The sequence below is a fragment of the Otolemur garnettii genome, unplaced genomic scaffold (genome assembly GCF_000181295.1).
Source record: "Otolemur garnettii isolate 467f Iridium unplaced genomic scaffold, OtoGar3 scaffold00080, whole genome shotgun sequence".
Taxonomy (NCBI): domain Eukaryota; kingdom Metazoa; phylum Chordata; class Mammalia; order Primates; family Galagidae; genus Otolemur; species Otolemur garnettii.
Genome location: NW_003852475.1, coordinates 7,178,457 through 7,192,630, shown reverse-complemented (window position 1 = coordinate 7,192,630; position 14,174 = coordinate 7,178,457).

Below are 14,174 nucleotides of genomic sequence, written 5' to 3'. Positions count from 1 at the left end.
TATTATATACTGTACATAATTGTCTTGCTTTATACTTTTATACTTTTATCACCATCATCAAATATTATATACTGTACATAATTGTCTTGCTTTATGCTTTTATACAACTGACAGCATAGTAGGTCTGTTTGCACCAGCATCACCACAAAAACATGAGCAATACATTGGATTGTAAATGCCACAGCATTATTTTAGCATCATTATAACCTTATGGGACCACTGTCTTATAGGCTGTCCATCAATGATTAAAATGTTATTATGTGATGCATGACTATACTTAACAAACAAGAGGAAATAATGAGCTAGAATCAATCTCTAAATCTCAAAGCAATGGAAAAGTGCAATGTGGTGTATTTAGTCAAATATGTTGAATACAAACCATGAACGGTTTTTATCCTTCCTTAGACTTGAGTTCAAGGAGGGAGGGTAAAATAATGGAAAGTAAATAGGCTTTGGAGTTAAAAGATAATAACAATAATAAATGAATTTGAATTTCATATCTAATCCCCAATGATTATGTATTATGAGGCAAGAAACCTAACTATCCTGCCCTTGGCTTCTGTCACCCTTAAAATGCCTGTAATAATCCCAGTGTTATGCAGTTGTAGTGAAGATTCTAAGAGATAACACACTTATACACTTAGTACAAAGCCTGGCACATAAAAGTCCTCAATCAATTTTACATACTATTATTACTTATTATTAGCATCATCTTTTTGGTTTCATTGTTAATTACAAAATAATTGATTCACATTCAAAAAAGCACCTAGTTCCTCGCCTAAACCTCATCTTTGCAGGAGATTCTAAAGCTTGTTTTCCACTGTTCAAACTAACAAATAATTAATTTAATTATTAAAATATTAATATTTTCATTAAAATGGAAACTGGTATATAGAGAGGACACCAGTATACTTGAGAGATGAAACTATATAATCAGCCATATTTGATAGTGGTTACAAAAGTAGTCGAAAAATAGTAATAATGGCAAATAACCATGTGTGAAGCAGTTTTCTCACCTTTTCTTACTAATCCAATATCAACCCTGTGAATAAGACACTACCATTACCTCCATTTTACAGATGAGATAAACTGAGGCAGAGAAAGATTTAGCACTTTGCTCAAGTATACAGAAAAAGCAAATTAGGAAGCCAGGAATTGAATATAGGCCTTTCCTGAACCTTCATATAATTCTGCCTGTCTAGTACTATTTCCAATAAGATAAGATACTATAATAAAAGACATTTACCTATATTGTTAGGACATGCACTATTACATATTATAACAGAAATCAGAGAAACTTAAAATTGTGGTGATCTTTCAAAGGTACTTTATTTCTCAGTTGTGTAAAAGTCCAAGTAGGTGGTCCAGGGCTGACACATGGGGATCCTGCCATCCTCAGGAACACAAGCCCCTTCTCTCTTGTTGCTATACTTCTCTTTATATACCGTTCCCTAACTTCTACCATTACACAAGAATTTCTGCTGGTAGAAAAGAAGGAGAAGAATTAGTTGGGCACTTTATTTTTAAATGTTTGACCCATAATTTTCCTACTCTTCTGTTACACTGGCCAACACCTGGTTGCACAGCACAACTAGCTGAGGAGATGCTAAAAATACATTTTTTGGCTGCCAATGGCATGTACTCAGTTAATATTATATTAAAATGAGAGAGAGGAGAAACCACTAGTCTATTCCACAGCATCCTACATCTGTTTCTGTCTAACTTAATCTAGAAATCAAACTTCAGAGTATTCTCTCCTTTGCGCATTATTGTAAACTCCCAGACACATTCCATCTTCTGCATTTATTTAGCCCACTGCAATTTAGTGTGCATTGATGCTAAGATTTTTTCCTGCTAAAGATCTGTTACAGCATCTATAATTACAGCTCATTTTATATTATTCATAATTTCAGGTGAGTCTTCCCTTGACCTAATGTGAGATATGCTTTTATTTCACATCAAAGAAGTTTTCTTTCTAGGCCTAAGTTCATCCCTTCTAACCCCATGAGCTAGGACAATCTCTCTGAGTCCTTCACCAGGTATTTGGTATTTGGGGCTTATTAGACTTGTATAATAACCGTATTTACATCATCAGAGTTCCTGAGAACAAAGACTTCAAACAAGTCTCATAAAAGTCCAGTTATCTATTGTAGGAGTAAGGGATCTGCTTTACTTTTGATAATTGTCTTTGGTTCACCACTGGCCAAGGAATACTTGATTAGGAATGAAGATTGTCTGGGGAAAAAATAAAAGTAGAGGTCCTGATGAGGAAACTGCTAGCTTTTGCTGAACTATTGGAAATGAAGGTAGCAATGAGAGACCAAACCGTAAAAAATTAAACCACACTGGAGAAGCATCTATCAAGTGAACTGACTTAGTAAACAATTTCCTTGTTATTCTTTTTAATGGGATTATTTCCTTCCACAAAAAGTTCAAACAAAACAAAACCAAAATGAGTAAACATACAAAGACACTTTGAAACCCTGTTCTGCTCTGCCTGCATTGTGTGTGTTTATTTCTTCTCTTAGGCGGTGCTTTCAGCACAAATTCATAAAATCATAGTCTAATCTCCTCTTAACTTTAGACTTTAAAGTGGTCCTGGCTATCTGGTGTTCTTTAAGCTTTGGAAACTTAGAGAATAGCCCTACATCAATAGAATCAATTGTGTTACCTACAGGGGACTTCATGGGTCAAAATGCTGTGGCTGTACAAGTAGCAAAATTTATTTAGAGAGTAACTCCATTTTATTTTTTCCCACAAGAGAGTCAGAGAATGACCCAACAGTTCACCTCAACAAATACCAGAAAAGCAAATGGGAAAACAGACAAACATCAGAACGCACTTTGGAACAAAGTCGGAGATTCTCTAGGCCTGTTGTACACAAGGTTCCAAAAGCCCACATCATGCTATTCAGAAGCAGAAGGAAACAATGGCAGTGCCCTCAGAAGCTGAATGAGAAGTGACACACAGACTTAGCTTGATCATCAGCCTTTGAGCAGTGACCTGGGCATGTCCCCAGTGAAGGGTCTGTTGCCCTAACAAGACATAGCCTTTCAGTTGAAGGATGAAGATTTTGGCACTTACAACACTGACTCTGATAAGCTTGGCTAATTGCAATGGTTTCAACATGTGGAATTGTGTCTTTTCAGTGCACTGTGGATTTTCAGAGGGACTCTAAATACTACTTCAAATGGCATCTCTTCCTCAAATAGCAAAGATTCTTTATGACAGATGGATGGACCCAGGTGGAACAGCTCCTTAGATAAGTGAAGATGCAAATCATTCTTACTAGAAGCTGACAGCAACCTAACCCTGATTTGTCAACTGAGTCTGAGAGGCTGCCAACTTCATTGAGCAGAGGGGACAGTGTCCACCTGGCAAACTGAATTACCGGAAGAATGGGATTCGTTAGCTAATTGAACTTTTGGTCATCTGAAAAGCCTTTATATTTTAACCCTTATAATCAGAATTCTTCTAACTTGAGTCAATTCTCCAACTTAGTGTATATTTTGGGAGGATGCTTAACATTAGTGAATTATAGGATTCAGATTTGGCACAGACACTAGAATCGTCAATAGATATGGATGAGGAAGTCATGAGGGATCAAAGCTGATTTATAGTGACCAGAGACATATGCCAAAAGGCCATTAATTCATTAAGCAAATAATTGTTGAATATCTACTCTTTGCCAGATACAGAAAGCAAACATGCCTGAGGAGGGAAGAGGAGGAATTGACAAAATATTACACTAGTAAATATGTAATCACAAACAGCTGTTTTCAGTGTTATAAACACAGAGAGTAACTAACAAAGTAAAACAGAGGTCTGTATGCTGATGGCAGTTAGAGAAGGCTTATTTGAGGAGCTGACATTTAAAATAAAGCCAAGTTAAAAAAAAACTGCAATTACAATTACTTCTATAGCAACATCTCTTAATTTTTTATGATTTGATTCCATTTTAAAATATTAAAAAATAAAATTCCAGCTACCTTGGTTCTCAGAGGCTTGAGAGAGGTCCTCCAAACATAAGGACCCAAAATGCTTAACACTCTTGGTGTCTCAGAGTTGGAAATTACTTAAGTCCATTGTTCTGAAGTATCTGTAGATTCAAGAAATGAAATCTCAAGTAAAATCATGATTCCCAGCAAGCACAATGTTTTTTCAGCCATTCTTAGGGATTACAAATGCCATTTTATCTTAGGAATTTCCTTTTACTGTGATCTTTGTCTGCAGAATCCTGGGAGAATTTTTTATTGTTGCCTTTCTGAGTTCTAAATTGGGTTTAGCCAAGAAGAAAATTGCACATCTCCAGGATATAATGCCCAATTTCTATCTGTTCAACACTACACCAGGTATTTGATTTCAATCCAAAATTTCTAACAAAAGGTGCAGTAAATGTTGAAAAGAAAATGAAAGTATAACTTCATTACTTTTTTAAAAAGTCATTATAGTAAAGTTTAGTCATTATGGTTTTGAAATAATTTTCTCAGGCTATTTTATTCAGTGTCCAAACATCTATTTTGTTTTTAAATTTTTTCCCCTTGTCTTCCTAGGTCTCTGTTAAATTCTATTTTACAGCATTTTCTAATATATACCCAGGAAAAGCATCTTCACTTAGAAATCCAGAAGGTGGCAGCAGAGAGCTGTCGTTCTAAGTAGGATGTAGCCTCTGTTTTGCAGCACGTATTCACTACTGGTGAACAGTAGCAAGTCCCTAATATAGGTTCTGCTCCGGGTATAGAAGCCAAGTCCAACTCAATCGACAAATACAACATTTCTAAATATCCCTGTGCATTAGCCAATGGGAATTCAGAGTGAAAACTATAATGTTGCAAATGGAAAATAAAAGGAAAACACATCCACTTCTTACACATTGACTGGTTCACTGGTATCTTTTGGAAAGCAGTAAAAGGAACATTTATGAATTTGAATACTTTTTGTTAGTTAAGGGAAAGAAACTAGAAACCTGAGTCCTCCTCACAGATTATTTTGTTACCAGGAATGATATTAAAAATAATAAACACAGGGCCCCCAGTCATCACAAATTTGCCTGAACAACCAACACAGGTGTCAGAGTCTCAGCCCCTTACTAGGCATGAGGGCAGAATTTCATCACTTTCTGCAGAATAGCAAGAGCCCTGTAGTCCTGGTCCTGCCTTTTGCCTGAGGCTCTCTTTTCAGACCCTCCATATTCTCTCTTGTATAAATAGCACTAATTGGCCTTTCTCTACTTCCTTTGCAGTGGTTCTCATCCTTCCTAATGCTGTGATGTATTTTCATTGTTTCAGTTCCCACTGCTGCTTTATAGGGTTGTGGCAGGGATTAGAGTGAGGTTGCAAGAGACTGACCGTGGCAGCAAAATCTGGTGACAAGATGGTAAGCTTTGTAGCCACTGATGGGGGCCTGAATCCCACAACACATCAACTATCATTTAACTTTATACAAATTACTTAAGCTCTCTAAACCTTGATTGTCTCTATTGTCATGTAGGTGTGATGATAAGAAGTAACTTGTAGAACTAAAGTGTATTTATTCTGTTTTATCTGATCAAAATATTTTAACTATTATTATTAAGAAACATGAATTTTGAGAGGAATGGCTCATGCCTACAGTCCCACATTTTGGAAGGCTAAGGCAGGAGTATTGCTTGAGGCCAGGAGTTCAAGACCAGCCACAGCAACATAACAAGACCCTGTCTCTATAAAAAAAAAAAAAGAGAGAGAGAAAAAAAAGAAAGGAAAGAAGAAAAAAAAAATCCAAGAATTTTGCCCTGGCCTTGCTCCTTGCCATTAGCCATCTGAATAGATTTGGGTATGCCACATAGCTTCTTAAAGTCTTGGTTTCCTCATCTTTAAAGTAAAAATCAAGCTTTCATAATTGACTACTCCCCTACATTGATCATCCTCTTATGTTGACCTAGTTTTCATAAATCAGAGGTGCACCACACGTACAGATCAGAACAGTAGGCCTAGGTCCTTATGCTGACCACCTCCATGTGTTGACCAGTTTGTTACAGTCCCTTGGGTGGTCAACTTATAGAATTGCTACTGTATTTATAAGTTGAAATGCACCATATAAAATGTACTCTTCCTAAGTGGAAATCTAGAAGAACTAAATGAATTCAGATAACAGATGCTTTCAAAGAAGTGGCCACATTTTGAGAGTGCATTAATTAGATGATTATTCCCATGATCTAGAAATACAGTTCAAAGAAATCAAAACACAAATATGTATTAAATAAATACTATCCAGGAAACAGAAGCCAAAGGCAACATCAAAAACAACTGAGTCTGAAAAACAAGCTAATGCTGGGCCACTCAGCCCTGGAGGAGCTGCGGATGCTCCCTGACTGGAAGAAACCTCAGCTGCAGCCACCATTGACCACTCCCACTGAATGGAGACTCCACTGAAGTTTTTACCATAGCTCCACTAGTATTGACCCTTATATAATCCATGGCCTGCCTGGGTGCTCTAAAGATACAGATTTGTAGCATTCATCCTTCCCTCAAAAATCAACCCCACAAAACTGCTAGAAGTTATCAAATTCAAGTAGGTCCTCAGGGAGAAAGGGAGTTCTCATTTAGCAGACGTGAAAATCTGTATTTGGCTGCATGATTCTTTGCTATCACTTATCAGGAGATCAGAGGCTCAGGAAAAATACACACCTTTAAAGGAATCAGGAGAAGAAATCAGGGTAGAGAATTTAGGGTTCAGACCAGACTGGGGGAGAGGAGACTATGGTGAGAGGTCCAGGAGAACAAGAATGGAGCAGGCACCTGGCAGATATGGAGAGGGATTTCCTGGGTTGGAAGAGAAAATGAGAAGTTCACACTTGTCCGATCTCCAAAGTTAATTTCTGAGCATCAGTGGCTGAGAACTCAATATATTAATTAAGATGTTCTAAGGCCCAGGGGTCCTCAAACTTTTTAAACAAGGGGCCAGTTCACTGTCCCTCAGACCATTGGAGGGTCGGACTGCAGGCCCCGGGATGAGTCGGCTGCTATGCAGGACTGGCAGCGGCAGCAAAAACACCGGGCAGGCCAGATAAATGTCCTAGGCGTGCTGCATGTGGCCCGCAGGCTGTAGTTTGAGGGCACCTGTGGGAAAGTGAAACCAGAAGGCTTCTTGGAGAATATAGTGAATTAGAGATATAAAAGTGACAGAAGATAGTCCAGAATCTGCAAATACTCCAAGGCCCCAGCATTGCTCTTTTCAGAGGAACATTGGACCTCAGCAGAATCCTTCCATGGGTCAACAAGCACACAGGAAAGGAGAAGGAGGAAGGATTTCTCTTGCTTATACCACCACAGCAGTGGAAGGCCCATAAAGGAGGTGTTTCCTTAACCAATGGCTTCCTATGCCTGCCATCCTTTCTTCTGTCAAGTGCAGTCTCTGAAAAATAGTTGCTAACAATTTGGGCACACTTATGAGACCCTTTCCTTATATTATCTTAAGGCTCACAAACAATCCTATAAGGGTTTATCAATCCCATTTTATTCACAATGAAAATGAGACAGAGATCATTCAAATGCCCAATGTAAGATATGTAGTAAATAGTGAATGAAGATGTGAACCCAGAGAGGCAAGTTCTGAAGCCCAGGTTCCTACCTAAACCAAGATGCAACAGCAATGTTGCCCTTATGTGTGAGTGAAGTAGAAAATGGGAATGGAAGTTGAATAATGTTTTAAAATTTCTACTCTCATTTTCATCAACAGTCCTCTGTACATTATTCCTTAAAGTAGCAATATTATTAATCCAAACTAGATTAAATAAATTACCAAGCAAGATTAGTCACCACATTGAAAACTTGAAATACTGATACACTTGATGTTTATTCATAGTAAACAAATAGAAGCTTAATATCTGAAATCATTTTACGCATGACCTTTTGTTTAAATACTACATATTGCAGAATGAAAAAAAAACAAGTATAATAGAGATTCCGTATATTAATTATCTTAAACACATACATTCTTAAATAGCAATGTGTATAATCTTACATGTTTTTCTTTTTTCTAATTTTTTAAAATTAAACTTTGTTATTCCCTTAAATTTGGTGACCTCTGAACCTGGATGTTGTAGTTTGTGCTGAGATTTGGAATATTTTTAGCCTTTATTTCTTTAAATATGCTTTTTAGAACTTTTTCTCTCTATCCTCCTTCAGAAACTGTTATTATGTGAAGGTTAGTTCATTTGATGGTGTCCCATCATTCCCACAGGCTGTCTCCATTCATACTGTTCTTTGTTCCTCTGATAGGATATTTTCATGTGTTCTATCTTCAAGCTCAATTATTCTTTCTTCTGCTTGATCAAGTTTGCTGTTGTCATTTTCTATTGAGTTTTATAGTTCAGTTATTGTAGACTTAGACTTTATTTCTAGTATTTTTCTTTTTTATTATTGCTATTTCTTTGTCCAACTTCTCATTTTGTTTATGAACTATTTTCCAAATTTCATTTAATTTTCTATTTGTATTTTCTTACAATTTCCTACACTTCTTTTAGGGGATTAGTCTGTTCTTTGCCAGATATGTCATGGCTCTCCTTTTTTCCTAGGTCCATTCCTGGGGCTTTATTGCTTTATTGGTTTTTACTGTTTATTTTTGTTAGTGTCATAATTCCCTGATTTTTCATACTTCTTGTGTCCTTACACTGATGCCTGCACATTTGAGAAGGTCAGTTCTTCCGGCCTTTGCCATTGTTCTTCCGTGGTATTAAATCTTTACTACTGAAACTTAACCACTGATCTACAGTCGTTTCTCAGTCTGTGGAAGACTTAATGTGAGCGCCAGAATTTAATCCCTGACCCTGTTTGTTTTCTGGTCTGAGAATGACAATGCAAACGCTGGAACTTAATTGCTGCACCATAACTTAATTGTTGACCTATAGTTGTTTCTGTATCTGAAGAAGACTTAATGCGAGCACCAGAATTTAGTCCCAACTTGTAGTTAATTGAAGGTTTAACAGAAGCTCCTGGGCCATGTAGAAGAGGTGTCCAGGAACTCATCCAGGAAGATGCATGGACTTTGTTTCCTATATCATGAGCCCTCTAATTTCTCCAGTGTGGTGCCTCTACTGGCTGGAATGCAGCAAGGCTACCAAGACAGCGAGCTGGTGGTGGTGAGCTCCATCCTTGCCCTTTGTCTCTAATTGATCCCATGTGATTGGGGCCTGTGGCACAAGGCAAGTATGGAACCCAATTTATTGAGAAAGGTAACATAGTTTTATAGAACAGGAGCAAGACATATTTGTCAGAGATGAATGATGTGCCCCCTGTCATAGCAAGAAGTCCTATGGTATGGTCTCGGGTCTTGTGTTATAGTGTCTGAATTGGGTCCTCCTCATAATTCAGAAGGCACCATTGAACTACTTTGATTGATGGCTAATGACATGATAGGTTATTATAGGTTACTTCCCAGATCCTACTGTGCCTGGGCAGCCAGGCTGGGGAATTTCCAAATTGGCAGGGTATTCCTCCTTCCCCCAGGTGTGGGAGTTGCTCAGTGCAGCACCAATTCAGGGCATTCATCCTTGTCCTCCCTCCGCCTGCCCCCAAGTGTGGCAATTTCTTTAGGTGCCCACCTTTGTCTCTGAGAGAGCTGTAATCCCTCACTACCTACCTAACATTTCCTATAGGACCAGACAGGAGTAGGACTCTTGAGAAGGCTCCCAGACTGGTAGAGAAGCCAAGTATCTGCCTCTAATGCCCTTTTTTCCACTGTAAAAACCATGAGTCTAAGTAAATTCTTCCTATATGGACCTGTGGCACCTTGGGATAGAGGCAGTATAGTCAAAGGGGATTGTTCTTCTTATCATTAGATCATAGTTTTTCTCATTTCTACAATCTGTTAAATCTAATAATAAAAAATTGAATCTCATATTTTATATGTCTTGTTTATTAGTTTGCTTTACAAAAGTACCCACCTGTCATGGATTGGGGGCCAGGAGGAGGCTAGATCTTCACCATAATTAAAGAAACACTACTGTTATATATACAAAGGTGAGTTAGACAAAGAATTTTTCTGAAACAGAGTCTAATAGACAGGTCAACTAAGATAAATTTTATTTGCATATGAGCAAAACCAAAATAATAGTATTTTAACCAAAATAAATCTCAAAGTCATTTTCTGGCCTGAGGTAGCTAGCATATTTTAGCTTTTATCTGCATTCGAGGGAACCCAAATGAAGAAGCAACAAAGAATACAAAGAATAGCTGTCTCTGAGCTTTTATGGAGACTCTCAGATGTCTCAGACAATGTTCATACTTATGTATCTTTGGAGAGGATTTAGTCAAATGACCAGCAAAAGGGGGCTTCAAAATATTCCTTAGATGGAAGCATCACTTACCTGAATAATGTGGGGCTTTATTACTGAGAAGGGAGGGAAGAGAACAGATGTGGGGATAGGAAACTAGCAATCTCCACCACATTGACATAAAAAATTGTACATTAACAAAAAAATTAAAGTATACTCTAAAAGCCATAAAAACTAGGGAGTTAAGGAGAAAATTCATTCTAATGAAAAATTTCCATCAGAATGGAAAAAAAGGTAATACTTGTTGAGCACCACTCAATACCAGGTACTGTGCTGAGTGTTTCACATGCATTATCTCATTCTTTCCCATAATGGACAGGATGGATAAAGTTTTCAGAGTTATACAACTGGTAAATAGAAGAACCTGATTAAAGAAAGGATAAGAATATTCCAGCCAGAGGAAGCATAATGGACCAAGATAGGAAATCTCAGGCTAGGTACAGTCAATGATGATTAGTTCAGTTTGGCTGGAGCCCAGAGACACTGGGGCGGGAGGTGGTTACATAGGGCTGCTGAGTTAGCCTGAAGCTGAATTGTGAATGGGATGCATGCTAGTCTCAAGAATTATAAGTTTAGTCTGTTAACATGACAGAGCAAGGAAAACACAACAGGATTATGCCTGGGAGTTTAAGAGGATTGGAGGGGTTGTCATTTAAAAAAAAATAGAAAAATGGAATGAGCACAACTTGGCACTGCTTTGGAAGATGTCTAATCCACACAGCCAGACACAGCACTTTAGCCCACATTCTAGAAGATATTCTAGCAGGGCATTATGCATAAATACATTATGTACTCATTAAGCATTTCTCTCAATGTGTATAAAAGTAAATATATGGATAATCTTTTGATATAGGAGCAAATTGTAATTAGACTTTTTCATTGTTGTTCTTCAATAAACCACCTCATGGTACATCATCTGTAGTTTCCACTTCCCTTATAGAGCTTAATAACATTGTGAAGCAATTTGGATATAGAATTCTTGTAGATGTCTGCGGTTCTTCCCAAGCTAGGCATAATTTCACAGCATGTTTTAACAATTTGGCTTTATTGATTCTGAAGCATTAAGTTGATATTTCATAGAAACAACAACTGTTTTTTCACACTTATATTTCATCACTTACCCAGTATTCTACTAAGTTACTAATTACAATGAATGCAGCTGGCATAAACAGGCTTAGAAACCAACTCAATGACCCCAGTAAGTACATGTCTCAGTTGGTGAGTACATAACTGCTTAGGCACCTGATCAGCCATGAAAGAAACAAGTAGTGCATTTATGGACCCCAGCTGAAGTAGTTTGTCTTGTCAAAAAAACAGAGACTATCAGTGAATCCGGTAACTGTCAGAATATCAACAATATTAGATATGAGATGTCACTATTCATTTTTAAGAAATACTTTCATTGTTTTCTTTTTAATGTACAGTTGACAAATAAAAATTGTATACTTTTATGGTATACAATGTTTTGATATATATATGCTTTTTCGAAAGTTAAGCTAATCAGCATGTCTGGCACCTTACACATGTATCATTTTTTTTGTAATGAGAACATTTAAAATCTACTCTCAGCAATTTTCAAAGGTTCAATACATTATTATTAACTATAGTCACCATGTGCAATAGATTTCTAGAGATTATTACTTCTAACTGAAACTATCTATCCTTTGACCAATACCTCCTCATTCCTGCCCTTAGTCCCTGGCAAACATCATTCCACTTTTTGCTTTTGTAAGTTCAGCTTTTCTTGTTCCACATGTAAGTGAAGTCATGCAGTATTCTTTTTCTATTCCTAGCTTATTTCACATAGTATAATGTCCTCCAAGACTATTCATTTTTTTCTTACATTTCCCCTCCCCCATTGTTTTCCTTAAATGTTTTCAAACGTTTCCCTCAACTGGTTTCAAGCACCTATGCCAGATTATATCGTTCCTGTTCACCTAAACTTACTTCATAAATTGCCTTCACCCTAACCCCAAGATGATATGTTCCCTCTTCATTCTATTATTATGTCTTGACACGTTGTTAATATGCACTTGTCTAGATAGAACAGTTGAGAGGAAAAGGATTTTAGAGTTTATTAAGTGAAATGCCTATGGCCCCCAGATTAATTCTGTGAAACAGAAGCAGAATGTGAATCATATATGCATTGATGAATTTAAGTTTCCTCATAGTCATAAAGTTAAAAAGACACAGATGAAAAAAATTTTAAATATTAATTATTTAACCTATTATATTATAATTATTATCATTTCAATATGTAATCAATACAACAACGATTTATCAATAAGTTATATCAAATTTTTTGGTATTAAATCACCCAAATCCAAGGCTTATTTTGCTCTTACAATAGATCTCAGTCCAGACCAGTCACTTTACAAGTCCTCACTGGTCACAGTGATCCTTGTTACCATATTGGATAGCGCAATGGCAGGTGACTCTAGATAATGAATTTCTACTTCAGAAAGTTTAAATGACTTATGCCAGGTTATCTAACCATGATTAATCATAGCTTGGTGCTGAGCCACCAACATCATGGGTAAGAAATAGATGTATCATTGCCAAATCTAACAGAATTTTACAGATCAAATAACATACCTAATATTGCATTTCTCTGATTTTAAAATACAGTCATATTGTAGAGAAGATGAAAAAATATAGAAATTATATGTAGAAGAGAATAAAAGTCATTCCCAAGAACAATCACAAATGTAAGCAATCTTATAAATAATGACATACTCAAAAACCTAAATATTCTAAATATTGTTTTGAAATTTATTTGTTCTATTTTATAGTCTTTAATATTTGCTTGTGTTCCTTTTAAAATTATGTATTATTTTCTTTCATTCTATACTAAAATGTTGTGGAATTTTTTAATCCTCCTATCAAAGGAGTATGAGCCTTCCAAAATATCAATTTATTATCATGGGGGAAGAAAAACTTAGCCAGGATTTGGCATACTGTATGTGTAAATGCTTCTGATGATCCAAAAGAAGGCCTGCCAGAGGCTTCCAACTGTTAAGAAAGGTAGCTGCCAGATTTATTAATTCATCCATTTTGGAGTAACTTATTCTTATAGAAATATTTTTTAAATAACACAATATCCCCTTCCTAAGCATGTGCTCTGAAATGTGTCATTAGTAACTATTGCTGAAATGACACGGCAGTTTCCTTCTAGGTGCCATTACTCATTGCTCAAAGATGCAATTAATGAGGATGACAAGAATGTCCAAGGAAGAAAGGAATTTTTAATAGACAGACAGACATTTTGTTAGAAGAACAGGAAAAGCTGCCTCAAATCCATCTCTCCTGCTTTCAAAGGAGGGGCCACATGGCTGGGTAGGTATGGTGTAACTAACAAGGGACTATTGGCATTGAGGGAGGTTGTGAGTAATGGTGACTCTTGGCATCAGGAAGTCTGCCCAGGGGCCTTCAGCATCTCAGCTCCTTTGTCTCACAGAAGAAAATCCATCATTTTTGGGAAATAACTTAAAAGATAAAGTAGTTAGTTAAAGGAGAAGATTATAAGAAAAAAAAAGAATCATTAAATTTTGTCCATGAGAACAGTTACAGGGCTATAGCATTGTATATATTTTAAATATATATTTCTTGTATTTAGTTTTACATGAAAACCCAACCCAAAGTCTAGATATAATAGAAATGAAGCCAGAAAAGTGGCCTACAAGATGAAGTGTAAGAAGCTAAGCTGAAGCAGTACAGCTGTCCTAGTCTGCTTAGCTCACCTTCTTCTCCACACACCTTCCCCCACTGTTATCTAAAGTTTTTTCTTTTTTTTTTTTTTTGAGACAGAGCCTCAAGCTATCCCCCTGGGTAGAGTGCCGTGGCTTCACAGCTCACAGCAACC